We start from the raw sequence: 13,576 nt of genomic DNA on the forward strand, positions 1-13,576 counted from the left end.
TCTCAGAGCAGCCCCAAAATAAGTTTTAAAAACACACATTTACCCAGCACCTCACATAGAGGCTCTGACACCAACAGGAGCACAAACCCATGGATACAAACAAATGCAGTAGATCCATTTTACCAGCCTGCACTGCAGCTAGCAGCTAATTAGCATGCCTAGCATTGTTAGCATAGCTGTGTCGTGCTGTGAGTGTGTGTAGTCTATAGACTGTATAAAAATAAGTTGTTGCAGTGGTGTTTATAGTTTGACAGCACTGTGCTGGGTAGGTGACAGGTGTGTTTACAGTGTTTTTGTGCTCTGAAAGACGTCACAGCATAGTATGCTAATCCTACATTAACATATGAATAAGACCATATGTTTACAGACATCCGAAGATTGAAACAGATGAAAGAGAAAATAAAAATAATTAGAATAGTTACAATTGATGTTAAAATAAGTTATCTTTCAAATGAAACATCCCAAGATATGAGTGGAAAGTAATGTTCTTACAACTGCATTTATACCTTTTTTTTTACTCAAATGTAGCTGAACCATGTCATGTGATATGCTACTTCAGTACCGTTTAACAACAAATATTACTGGGACCACCACAGAAAATTGCAGATGGACATTTAATATCCAGGAATTCACATTATAGACACTACCACTGACTATGACTGTAAAAAAATTGGCCACAGTTTCACACATTGACCATACACAGTCCATCCATATACCAGTACTAGTCTTGTTTATAATCAAATAGTGTATAAGTACTTTTCTAGTCATCCATCCACTTACAGAGCTTTATTTGAAGCTTTGACCACTGGCAGCAGCCTCAGAAGAGCCTCCTCTGAAGCAGAGTATTTCTTCAGGTCAAACACATCCAGATCTTTTTCTGATGACAGTAAGATGAAGACCAGAGCTGACCACTGAGCAGGAGACAGTTTATCTGTGGAGAGACGTCCTGATCTCAGGTACTGTTGGATCTCCTCCACTAGAGAATGATCATTCAGCTCATTCAGACAGTGGAACAGATTGATGCTTCTCTCTGAAGACAGATTCTCACTGATCTTCTTCTTGATGTACTCGACTGTTTCCTGATTGGTCTGTGAGCTACTTCCTGTCTGTGTCAGCAGACCTTGTAGGAGAGTCTGATTGGTCTGCAGTGAAAGACCCAGGAGGAAGCGGAGGAACAAGTCCAGGTGTCCGTTTGGACTCTTTAAGGCCTCGTCCACAGCGTTCTGGTAGAGATGGTTTAGTTTAGGTTTGTCTTTAAAGACTTTAGACCACCAGGATGTCGTTTGTTCTTCTGCCAGCAGATTGACTCCAGAGTTGATGAATGTCAGATGGAAATGAAGAGCAGCCAGAAACTCCTGAACGCTCAGATGGATGAAGCAGAACACCTTGTCCTGGTACAGCCCTCTCTCCTCTTTAAAGATCTCTGTGAACACTCCTGAGTACACTGAGGCTGCTCTGATATTGATGCCACACCCTGTCAGGTCTGATTCATAGAAAATCAGGTTGCCTTTCTGCAGCTGCTCAAAAGCCAGTTTTCCCAGAGACTCAATCATCTTCCTGCTCTCTGGACTCCAGTGTGGATCTGTCTCAGCTCCTCCATCATACTTGACGTTCTTCAGTTTCAACTGAACCACCAAGAAGTGGATGTACATTTCAGTCAGGGTCTTGGGCAGCTTTCCTCCGTCTCTGCTTTTCAACAAATGCTCCAGAACTGTAGCAGTGATCCAGCAGAAGACTGGGATGTGACACATGATGTGGAGGCTTCGTGATGCCTTGATGTGGGAGATGATGGTGCTAGCCTGCTTCTCATCTCTGAATCTCTTCCTGAAGTACTCCTCCTTCTGTGGGTCAGTGAACCCTCTGACCTCTGTCACCATGCCGACATACTCAGGAGGGATCTGATTGGCTGCTGCAGGTCGTGTGGTTATCCAGAGGCGAGCAGAGGGAAGCAGTTTCCCCCTGATGAGGTTTGTCAGCAGCACATCCACTGAGGTGGACTCTGTAACATCAGTCAGGATCTCATTGTTGTGGAAGTCCAGAGGAAGTCGACACTCATCCAGACCATCAAAGATGAACACAACCTGGAACTCTTCAAACCTGCAGATTCCTGCTTCTTTGGTTTCAGTAAAGAAGTGATGAACAAGTTCCACCAAGCTGTACTTTTTCTCTTTCAGCACATTCAGCTCTCTGAAAGTGAATGGAAATGTGAAGTGTATGTCCTGGTTGGCTTTGTCTTCAGCCCAGTCCAGAGTGAACTTCTGTGTTAAGACTGTTTTCCCAATGCCGGCCACTCCCTTTGTCATCACTGTTCTGATTGGTTCATCTCTTCCAGGTGAGGCTTTAAAGATGTCTTCTTGTCTGATTGTTGTTTCTGGTCTGTCTGGTTTCCTGGTTGCTGTTTCAATCTGTCTGACCTCATGTTCATCATTGACCTCTGCAGTCCCTCCCTTTGTGATGTAGAGCTCTGTGTAGATCTGATTCAGAAGGGTTGGGTTTCCTGCTTTAGCAATCCCCTCAAACACACACTGGAACTTCTCCTTCAGGTTAGACTTGACTTTATATCGACACTCTGCAGCACAAGTTCCTGAATGAACAAACAAATGAAGTTAATCAGATGATTCTACAGTAAATTGGTAGAATGTAAACATTAAACTGCAGATGTTTATATTTTCCTCCACTATGAAATCTATTCAGCTCATCAGTTGAGGACAAACAGTTTCTGACTGTTTTCAGCTCAGAAGAATTCATAGATCTGATGCAGATGTGTGCATCATATTAACAGCAGAGTTTGAAATATAAAACTCTCCCATGTTGCCTCCATTTCCTCTCCATCATGTTAAATCTGTTAAAATCCTCTTACTGCTCTGCAGACGGTCAGCCAGCTCCTCCTGCTTCATTCTCCTCAGGAAGTGCAGTATGATCTTCAGAAATGCCTCTCTGCTGCTCCTCCTCTGCTCTTCATCCTCACCGTCCAACACCTCCTCATCCTCACTCTGACTCTCTAAGCATTCTGGGTAATCTGGACTCAGAACCTTCTGCATCTTCTTCACCTCGTTCTTCACAAATTTGATGATGTTCTCTTCCAGCAGCTGGAACAGAATAAAATGTAAATTTAACTGGTAGCAGTCGACATCAGATCATCTGTGACAGACTGAAAAGCTGCTGGTCTACAGAGTGCAGCATGGAGACTGTTAGGACCAGAATGATAGTTTAGTATTTAGTCTGTGGCTGTTGTAGTTAGCAGTAGTAGCTGTGTTTTACATTTACACACCATAAATATGGAGTCCAGGTGTGTTTGATGCTGCTGGACAGACTGACCACTGAGAACCTCTGAGCTCTGCTGATGAACTCTGTGAAGAAAAGATGAAGTCTTAGAATAAATAATGACACTCAGTGTTAAAGGTGTTGTGTTCTATCACAGTGGATCCAGTTAAAACACTCAGCTGTTCTGTCTTACCTCTGATCATTTGTGTCTGTAAAGACTTTGTTCCTCTGTTTTAAAAAGTGTTATACAGATAAAGTTTGTGTTTTTTAGGAAAGTGTCTGTAGGAGGAGTGTGTGTGTTTGTAGTTATGAGAACCTTGTGTGTAAAAACAGTATTAGTCACTAAGGTCAAGAATTAATTTTACATCAATGATATGTCTTCTTATGAGAGCTGGATAATAACAGACACAAACATTTTACAGTCTGACCTCTGATCAGTAGACTGATGTCCATGTTTGAAGGTAATACGTTTACCCATAGACCGATCACTCTTCATGGACACACAGCTGGGTTCAGGAGAATCTGGTCTCTGCTGATGGATACTGATGGAAACAGAGAAATGATAAAAACAAGTGTAACTTACAGTGTTGATCTTGAAGATGTTTTGTGTTTTTGTGTTTTGACACATCAGGTGTGTTTACATAAACCTGCAGTAAGAAACTGATCCACACAGCTACAACCAACTGGTATTGTTAGCGTGGCGAACTAGCTTAGAGACCGCAGAGCCATCTCGATCTTGTCACACCCTGCCTGGACTTTGTGCGTTTTTTGGTCTTTTTATGTTCTTGTGTTCTTTGGGGTCTCCTGGTTTGCACTTCTGTTTAGTCCTTCTGGTCATATGGGTCTTGTTATATTTGGGTGGTGGGTTTGGACTGCCTTTTGTTGTTTAGCCTGGTGTGTTGTGTACTTTAGTTTAGGTTCATGGTGGTTCTTGGACAGGTTGGTGTGGGTTGTATTTAGAATATTGTGTTTTCTGGGTTTTAGTTTTGTTATTGTGTTTCCCTTGTGTGTTCATGTACTCCTCCTCACCTGCCCTGCTTCACCCTCGTTAGCCCTGCTCTGCTTCCTGTGTTTCCTCAGCCAATCACTCCCAGCCTGCCCTTGTGTCTCGTCACCTGTTCCCCATCCCTTGATTAGTTTAGTCTGTATTTAAGGTCTGGTTTTGAGTTGAGTGTTCCTTGGATCATTCATTTAGTTTCGTCTGCTAGTTTTGTTCAGCTCTGTTTGCCTGTTCTTGACCATCCACGAGATTTTCATCAAATCTGCATTCCGGCCTCTGCGTTTGGGTCCGCTCCTGCTTCCCCAACCTGACAGATCTGATCTTCCCTGGACAGTCTGCTTAAACATGATCTCCTGCTATGAAGCCTTTGACAGCAGGACATCAGGCCTCAGTGATGTTGGTGGAGACCAAGAAAAACAACATGACAGAGGCCTGTACTACAAAGCAAGTTCAACATACCCAGGATATCTTTTCATTACCTAGCTTCACTGAACCTAACATTAGCTGTCCAGATAACCAGAACTACGAAGCTGGTTATCAACTGCTCAGTCAACCCGGGGTTTTCCTGCTACGAGCGCGATCATGTGACAGAGGTGGAGTTTTTAAATACGAGTGACATCATCAGAACCATGAATGAAGTACTTCATGATATGAGATGAAACCAAGAACCCTACAGAAAACTTTTGTTTTACCAACAGCAAAAGGTCATATTCAACAAAATGAAATGTAAACGATCCTGTAATCATACAACAGAATAAGAAGATGTAGAAACACTAGCAATAATTTCTACATATTAAAAGTAGGCTACAGCTTAAAATACATGTAGGAATTATTATATATGACTTAAGTATAGAGAGAGTATGTTTTGCTATTTAGTTGGATGATGAAGAAACCATCTGAATATGTCACATAAAAAAACTTAAAAAGTAACATCAGACTGTTTCTGGTACTGGAGGAAAGAGTGTAAAAGTAGTTAATAACTGATGAGTCTATCTGACTGAAATGTTGCTTTATAATCATGGAGCCAATTAACAGTGTTGATTATTTCTTTTAATAAAAGACAAGCTTTGGTTTTTATTTCCAACTATCATCACACAGGTGTCTCATGTTATTCTGAGCTGCAGTGATGGAATCAGAGTGTAAAATCATCCACACTGTCAACTGTCACTCCAGGGATAAAGTCAACTTTGTACAATTAACACGCAGCTAAAATCATCATCATGTGATTAGTGTCATAAACTATCTCTGTTTGTTAGAAGCTCTGTTTTAAAACCAGAGTGGAAACAGAAAGTCTGAAACTATAAAATGTTTCTACTGACCTATAACAATGTATATATTGTTCTTTTTTACTTGTCACTTTATTGTAACTCAGGACTTTTGTCCATGTCAGGATCCTGTAGGAATGATGACTCCATTGATCTGATTGGTCAGTGGTCGGAGTGTTGACAGGTTGTGATGTGATCCTCTGAGGTTAACCTGCTCCGCAGCAGGTTAGCTGCTCAGCATCAGTTACCATGGTGATGAACCCCAGTAAGAAGTGAACCGGTGACGTAGGACTGAAAACCCAGAGTTAAACCTGAAGTTACCTCGATAACCCCAAATCCTGCTTCATAGTACAGGCCTCTGGTCACAATGTCAGTCGCCAACAACAACCTGTAGTTAGTTTGAGTGACAGCTGCCATCTAGTGGTCGTAGTAACTGTGAGGTGGAGCAGTGGTGCAGTTCAGGTGATGTTTATATATGTGGACAGATTTCCTCATTCAGAGGAGGAGGCTGGATGGAGGCTTTAACCCAACAGTGGACTTTGCCACAGGAGACCATAACTACGATGGTTATGATTGTTGCCATGACGACAAAGGTGGTCTAACTTTAAAGAAGTAGTAACTTTAACCCACCACATGTTTCTCTATTCTTAACAAAGTGATTATTTTAACCCAAACCATCATCTTTAAACCTAACCAGACCTGAACCATGAAACATCATTATAGTTTAACAGTGATGTGTGACGGTTTTATAAAACACAGACAGATGATGTCGTCCTGCTGATTACTGCTGATAGAGACGCCAGATTAGAAAACGCTGCTATGTGTCGTTCTGGAGTCACATGATCAAACCACTGGTTGTTTAATTTGGAGGAGTTGTAAAAACAGTATTAGTCACTGAGGTCAAGAATTAATTTTTACATCAATGATATGTCTTCTTATGAGAATTGGATAATAACAGACACAAACATTTTACAGTCTGACCTCTGATCAGCAGACTGATGTCCATGTTTGAAGTCAATAGGTCGATCCATAGACCGATCACTCTTCATGGACACACAGCTGGGTTCAGGAGAATCTGGTCTCTGCTGATGGATCCTGATGGAAACAGAGAAATGATAAAAACAAGTGTAACTAACAGTGTTGATCCTGAAGATTGTTGTGTTGGTGTGTAGTTTGGTGTCGGTGAACTTGAGCTTCCTGCTCAGATTCACATACAGCTGCTAGTTTAGTTGCTTCCTGCTGCTGCAGACTCACCATCCTAGTGGTGTGAGGCTCATTGATGCCTGTCTGAACATATGCAGATGAGAACAACTTTATCGTGAGTTCAGCTTCGTTTAAACACAGTTGAGATGATCACAGAGAGCAGGACGGTCAGAACAGGTTTAACATCAAACAGGAACAGTTTCCCAGTCTGTTCCCTCGGTTCAGTCTGTTAGTGCAGATTTCCACATCGATATTCTTTTTCTACCAACTGACCCCTGGGGGCCTCTGTAGTTTGTGCATTGAGGATAACTCTAGTTTATTACAAGTTTGGTCTGTGGTGCTGGATCCTTGTGGTATTTTGACCAAAGCATACAGCATACATTTTATTATTATTTGTGTTAACTTGTGGAAAAGGGTATAATATGGCTCCTTAAAAATCTAAAAAAAAAAGACCTGTAGATAAAATAACACTGAAAAGAATTTTACATTTTAATGTTGATAACAGCTGCGTTAGGAAGAGAAAATCAATGACTGCTCTATTCTTACCATTGATCAGCTGAGGGGTGTTCATGTTTGAAGTCAAAAGGTCGATCCATAGACCAGTCGCTCTTCATGGACACACAGCTGGGTTCAGGTCCAGGTTCAGGTCCAGCAGAGTCTAGTCTGTGCTGCTGCTCTGGGCTTCAACACAACACACACAGAGCTTTGAGTGTGAATAATGATGGTGCAGTGATGTGAGTGGAGAACAGTGATGGACAGTTAGAGATCCTCATCTCACCTCTGAGCTTTGGTCTGGCTGTCATGTTCCCCACACAGAGAGCTTTTAGAGGGAGGGACTCCCTCCTCTCTGTCCTCACACTGATCCATAGCAGAGAAACACCTTCACACAAACACAACAACAAGCTCATTCATTACAACAAGCTGCACATCACAGAGCCACACTGCTGTCTATCACACTGTCGTTCTTTATTCTACCACTAGATGGAGCCAAAGTCAGTCATTACTTTAAGATTTCCACTGTGGATACATGTTGAAGAAACTGCATTAACTATATTCCTTTTTATACAGTTGTATTTTTGTCCACTAGAGACTCATATGCAGCAAGTTATAGTTCACTTCTGTTTAAAAACTGATGACATGATATATTTTTATTCAGCTGTGTGGCAGAAAGAAGAAAATACTCACCAGGTGAATTCAGATCCACATCTGGTCACAGAGTCGTTCTACCTTCACCTGTAGAGGAAACACAGAGAGAAGCTGCAGCTGATTCTCCTTCATCAGTCCTTCATCATCAATCTGAGGATGCTGTCACTCTCTCATAACTTCACAGTCAAAGTCCAAAACTATAAAGATGATATTAAACCAGTGAACCTTGCAGCAGAGTTCAGCTCCAAACACACAGGAGGAACCTGCCAAGACTCTCTGTGAGGACATTAAACAATCTCACAGTGCCGCAGTATTCTGATTTACCTGGAAACTGATGTTCATCTGTCCACAAACTAATGTCATTGTTGTCTGTCTGATGTAAACAGAACAACAAAGAACTGAACTTGTGTTCTGTGTGATCAACATCATCTGTATATTTTTACCTTTACATGCACACTACTGCCTGTTGTGCCTGATTTTAATCATGTCCAGGATATGATATGTATCATAACCAGGTTATTGATCTCTGTATGATTCTAACATTATCCAGGTTATTGATTAACTGATTCCTCCACATTGGAGACAGTCTCTGTTTTTTTTCTCTACAGCTGCAGGTATCTGACCACACTCACCTGTCTGACCTTGTTTTATGATTTAATATTTATCTTATTTTTCCTTCATTATACAACTTACTGTGCACAATCATTAAAACATATATAGATGTTTTACAGCTGAATGCTTGGGCATTAAAAGAATGCACAAGACTTTACTGGATACTGAGCCACGAGGAAAGCAACAGAAAAGATAGTTGAACTTTATAAACCAGGAAAAGGATATAAAAAGATATCCAGAGATTTGAAAATGCCAATCAGTGGAAATGAAGTTGATACCAAACCACAGTCAGGTAGAACAACAAAGACTTCAGCTACAACTGCCAGAAAAACTGTTCAGGTTGCAAAGAAAATCAACATAACTCATCACTATAACAACCATCTCTACTGGTATCACATCATTTAACACAAACATGATGAAAACTGTTGGTTACGTTACCTTTAGATGCTGAAAATCATCTGAATCAAGCTGATGAGTGAAGATGAAGTTAATCAGCAGCTTCAACAGGAAACCAACCAGAAGAAGAACAAACATGTAACTGACAGCAGGAAGTTTTTAAGGTCTGTTGATTCTCAAACAGTCTCAACTCTCTGTATTCATCTTTAACCTGAAGTGATCTTTAAGGAAATCTGATAACAGAACAGCAGCTCTGAACTTTGGAACGAAGAATCTGGAACAAAAGTCAAATATTAACAGACAGTATAAATTGTTAAATAACAATAAATTGTTCTTTATCTTCATTATTATGATTCATTATTATAACATCTGTGTCCTCAGACACACTGGAGACAAACATTAAACTCTGTTTAACCAGTAAAACCATTGAAATGAAAAACCTCTTTTTAAGAGTCCTGGCTGAGAGCGGCAGCAACAACGATGATTACAGACAAACAACATAAAACACATAACACATAAACATATCATGTCTCATAAATACATCACAATAATAGAGTGAAAACACTGCAGTACAGTCATATAAAATATTACATCCTGAAGAAAACAACCCAGCAGCTGTCTGGATAAAACTAAGAGAAATAAAATGAATAAAATCAACCTGAAACAACGACTCAATGAGACACATTCAGCTGTAAAATTCCTCTAAAACAGCAACACACAGATTGTGCAGCAATTATTTTAATTCCTGAGGAGGAAACAAGTTTAACTGTTTGAAAATCAAGTTGCAGAAGATTCATACACATAAAATAATAAATTAATAAATATGAGTCCTGGGAACAAAGAGCAGCTGTAACCCAAGAATGACTTTATAGAGGTTAAAGAGGAGCAGCCGACCCGGGTATAGAGCTCCATGATATACAGTATCCAGGGAATCTATACTGAGAAGTTGCATGTATGTACAGTTCATCCTGACAGCTAAACAAAGGAAGGAAAACATCCAGTCATGTCATGAGTCAAAGATAAAGTGTTTATAAGACAATAAAAACAACAGCAGGGATCCACTAGTTTCTTCTTAGAATATGTTAATACCATAAAACCTTTTTTAGCATCAGGACGAGTTTTACGTCATGCAGAGGTTTTTGGACAGTGTTTAAAGTGAATTAAGTTTGGTGCAGTGCAGTAAATAACAGCATATCTGTGTAAAAATATTGACAAAGAGAGTTTATATAAATACAGAAGAACAGCGGTCCCAGGACTGATCCTTGAGGAACACCGTTAGAAACTAGAAGCCGTCAGTTTGGACTCACTGACAGATAACTGTCATCACTGTCTGGTTCAGTGAGCAGTTCATGTCAGAGAAGCAGACGCCAAACCTGCTAAATGTAATTATGGAAATCACAAACCTCCTTAATACCACATGGTGAAAAGTACATTTACTCAAGTATTATGCTCACAGTTATGAGGTTCACGTACTTTACTTTAATATTCCCATTTTATGCAGCTGTGTACTTCACTGTACTGGTCATTCTACTACATTTATCTTACAGCTTGTTACTTTACAGGTTAAGATTTTACACACAATTTATACAATCAACAAACAAAATATGTGTTACTATAGATTAAACTATCCAGCAGTTGATCCACCTTGAACAGGCATTAAGTTATGTAGATAGATTGTACGGATGATATATCTGCACTTTTACTTTAGTACATGTTTGAATGCAGGACTTTTTCTTTAACAGAGTATTGTTAGTGTGGTATTAATACTCTATAATTTTATTTATAAAGCGCCAAATCACAACAAAAGTCATCTCAGGGCTCTTTCTACATAGAGCAGGTCTAGACTGAACTCTTTAATTTACAGAGACCCAACATTCCTCCATCAGCAGCAGGAAAACCTCAGTTTTTCCTCCAGCGGTAAGAGAAAACTACCACCATTGCCAATACCAACATTCTCAATTAGAGAAAGGATGAAAATAAGGCACAAAGGAGGTTTGAATTTGAACCCAAATCACTAAATCCAAGATGTCTGAGATGAAATATGTATTCCAACAAAAGCAGGACACGTCATCCTCCAGAGAAGTTTTTATAACTTATATTCTGAGACTAAAAACATGTTGAGTTGATCAGTTTGAACCTGTTAGAAAAGCAGCCGGTCGATGACTGAAAGTTGATGGAAACATGCAGACCAGCAGAGATCTGATGTTGTGTTTGAGTTCAGTGATGTTTTCAATTGATCAGGTTTCTAATATTTATATGTTCACCTGCTGCTCGCCGTCCCATAATCCTCTGGGATCTGACGTTTCATTTCATCATGGATCTGTCTATCGATCATCTCCTCTTTCAGTGGTTCAGTCTCCCCTGATTTGACCCCGCCCCCTGACCAGGAGGTGGGGCTACAGGTGAGCTGGTCCCGCCCCCTCCCTTCATCACAGAGACCTTCACAGTGATTGGCTGAGAATGAAAGAGCCACATCATCAGGAGGATTTAACTCCGCCCATCAGCGGCTCCGCTGGCTCCGCCTCCTCTGCAGGTACACACACCTGTTTTTTACTGAGAGATGAAGATAAGTTGTTGGGATGTTTCTATAGTGTTGTGATGACCTCACCTGTCACCTGGGCATTATGGTCCTCGGTGATGTCACTGCTGACATCATCAGGAGGCCAGCGCAGCTCGCTGCTCCCCACTTCACCTGCGTCTGTCGGCTCCACCATGATGGACGGCAGATGCCTGGAGAGTTTTGGAAAACACTCAACAGGGTCTGGAAACACCTGGAGAGGAAGAAGAAGAGTTTATTGAAGGGAGAGTCCACCCAAAATCTGTGTGTGTGTGTGTGTGTGTGTGTGTGTGTTTCACTTCTGTCATCTCAGCCAATCACGGTGCCCTCTGCTGGATACACCAGAATATTACTACACACACACACACACACACAGAAGAACACGTGTGTTTGTGTTACACGTCAGTCACCATGGTAACACAACATGAAGTCACACTAACAGACTCCATTAAACTGGATGCTGCCTGAAGTTTTAATTAACATTGATTTTTTTCTTATTAGTTTATGCATGGTCTTGCACCAGTCTGTCTATCAGAAATGCTTTTATTAACCAGTGAGGCCTCTCAGATCCTCAGCAGTTTGTTTTTATTTATATTCTGCAAAAGCTCTTTAAGCCGTGTCCTGTTTTAAGCCAGTGAGGCAACATGCACAATACGAGGGCCCTGAAACCTGCACACAGAAATGAATGATTCATGTTATTACACCTGTGCTCTTCCCGGTATGACACGTTAAAATGTCTGCTGTGAAAAATGTCTGTTACTGTCAGGAATTAGGAGGCAGATATAGTTTTGATCTCTGAGGTTAGGGACAGGAACTGGCTGTAACTTTATGAATCCTCTGTTGACTAGTTCAACGTAGCAGCCTGAAGGGCTTCCTTCCATCTTTATATATCAGATCCTATGAAGGAGACGCCCCCCAAAATGGAAGACAAAGCTTTGCTGCTGTGACGGACGGGACGCTGTGTGATAACGGTTTGCTTTCCCTTGTCTGAAAAAATCAAGAAATGCAGCTTCTCTGTAGAAAACTGCAGCTGGTGTGGATGCACAGAAACTGTCCAAAACAAAGCTGTCGTTTATATCCAATGATTCAGTCAGTAAGAACAAATGCATTTTGAATGGCAACCATATAACTTTAAGAACCACTATGTAGAACTGCTTCCATTTCACACAAGCTGAACAAATTTAGTCAAAGCTACAAAAGAAGTTGCAGCTGCTCGCGCCGCAGTAGTACGTGGGTAATATACAAACGCATATTGATTAACTTTGTGCTTTGATAATCTGTTGTTGCGTTGCATTTGAACAGATTATAGATTGTGTCTTTTTTGCGAAGGTCGTCTCAGTTTTTATGTCTGTATTTATGAAGCGAAAGTCGTAGCTATCTGCCCATCAGAAGGTCCTGAGCTGCTTCGATGCTTCGGCCTTACAGACACACTCGTCTTGTAAAAGTTCAAAAGATGTAATGTTATATTTTATTGAATGTTTCTGAGTGACAGTCAGGCTCGTTTTCATTTGCCATCTCGCTGTGATTGTGTGTAACTGTGAAACTGCTTCAGCTTCACTGTAGCTGAATGTTGAAAGTTTTCTGTGAAACGTCTGTTGAACTCAAACAAATCAGCACAACATGACAGAAGGAATCCGCCGGTCTAACATGGGTCCTTAAACGCATCGCCTCTCTGAATCACAATGAATGAACCTCAACAAACATGACAATCTGCTCTCTGATGGATAAAACAATGACATGTTTGTTTGTTTGTCATGTTGTGTTGAACTCTGATCAGTCACATCTGATATCACAAACTTTAAAACACGAGTTGCAGAGGCCTGAGAATGAAAAACGCTTCCGTAGTTTTCTACTCATACGTCATAAAAATCCACCACATGTAAAACCTGTAGTCAGCACAACGACACACAGATGAGACAAAGCTGCAGTGTTTACACATCATTCTGCTTCAGAACAACTACATGGACTTTACACGTCATTTTCTTGGGTTTGAACCAACAAACGGAGGCAGTTTGATGCTGGATCATTCTTAGTCTGGGCTTAGTTCTGAATTTCTCAACTAGACTAATTTAACTCTTTACTGGAATTGACAGGAACTCTTTATAAGCTGGTTAGTAAGTATTTACTGTCACA

General features: G+C 40.7%; 2 protein-coding genes and 1 long non-coding RNA gene across 3 annotated transcripts in view; all 3 read right to left on the reverse strand.

Moving 5' to 3' along the window:
* Positions 1–13,576, reverse strand: part of LOC122965689 (NACHT, LRR and PYD domains-containing protein 3-like) — a 162,662-nt gene that overhangs the window by 101,733 nt on the left and 47,353 nt on the right. The window lies entirely within an intron of this gene.
* The window catches only part of LOC122999437 (NLR family CARD domain-containing protein 3-like), a 41,704-nt gene that overhangs the window by 842 nt on the left and 27,286 nt on the right, over positions 1–13,576 (reverse strand). The gene's annotated exons all lie outside the window — the stretch shown is intronic.
* On the reverse strand, positions 7,589–9,172 carry LOC122999500. Its single transcript, XR_006407741.1, has 3 exons — positions 8,929–9,172; positions 7,918–7,965; positions 7,589–7,612 (listed from the first exon to the last, which is right to left on the reverse strand). It is a non-coding gene; the product is annotated as an uncharacterized LOC122999500 (long non-coding RNA).

This window comes from Thunnus albacares, chromosome 16 (genome assembly GCF_914725855.1).
Source record: "Thunnus albacares chromosome 16, fThuAlb1.1, whole genome shotgun sequence".
Lineage (NCBI taxonomy): Eukaryota > Metazoa > Chordata > Actinopteri > Scombriformes > Scombridae > Thunnus > Thunnus albacares.